The sequence below is a fragment of the Coenobita brevimanus genome, chromosome 111 (genome assembly GCF_032717465.1).
Source record: "Coenobita brevimanus isolate Jiangsu-jjx chromosome 111, ASM3271746v2, whole genome shotgun sequence".
In the NCBI taxonomy this organism is placed as follows: Eukaryota; Metazoa; Arthropoda; class Malacostraca; order Decapoda; family Coenobitidae; genus Coenobita; species Coenobita brevimanus.
In genome coordinates this window covers 5,268,530-5,269,375 of record NC_137064.1, presented here as the reverse complement: position 1 = coordinate 5,269,375, position 846 = coordinate 5,268,530, and positions in this window count along the sequence as shown.

The window sequence follows — 846 nt, the reverse complement described above, 5'->3', positions numbered from 1 at the left end:
CCTTCAGTACCCAATTAGAAATTCCATCAGGTCCTGGGGCTTTCCTTACATCTTGAGTTTCCAGTAATTTATACACTTCCTGTACCTCCACTTTTATATCTTTTATCACCGGAACCTTTCTAATCACTCGCTCCCCTTCCACAAGCTCCTTTTCTTTAGTGAAAACTGACTGGAAACGTTTGTTCATTATTTCTGCTTGCATTGCCACATCCTTAAAGACCTCTCCTTGTACTTTCAGTTTGGTGATTCCTTCCTTTTGTTTCAGTTTGCCATTAACCCCTTATTCGCGGGGCGTCACTTTCATGACGCTTGGGAGCAAGGGATCATACCGCGGAGCGTCGCTTTTGTGATTCTGTGTTATTTTGAATTCACTCGGGCTTCCAAGTGGGGGCTTGTATCATCTATCAGCACTGCCAATGTCCAACACTAGTCAGCACTCCTAATCTCATCTGTACTCCCATCCATTGTTGACAATTTAGCCATTTCTCCCCGTTCTTGACTCCCCTCCCTACCCCCCCCTCCATTACCCTATCCTCTCGCCTGCCTGGCCGTGCTACGCTAAGTAAATCTTCCCTGGAATTTTTCACTGATTTCATCCATTGAAATAAGCCCTATGCCCTATTCTTATACCAAATAATATATACAAGAAAGAAATAAGGTAAGTGAGAATGCCATACACCTGGAATTGGCTAATTATCACCTGACAACACTTCATGTGCACTCGTTTGCTAATTTTCGCTATTTCCCCTTGAAATATGCCGTATAATCTATTTTCGTAATAAATATACATATAAGGAGGGAAGGGAGAAGCCTAAGTGATATTTACATTCACCTGGAACTACCTAA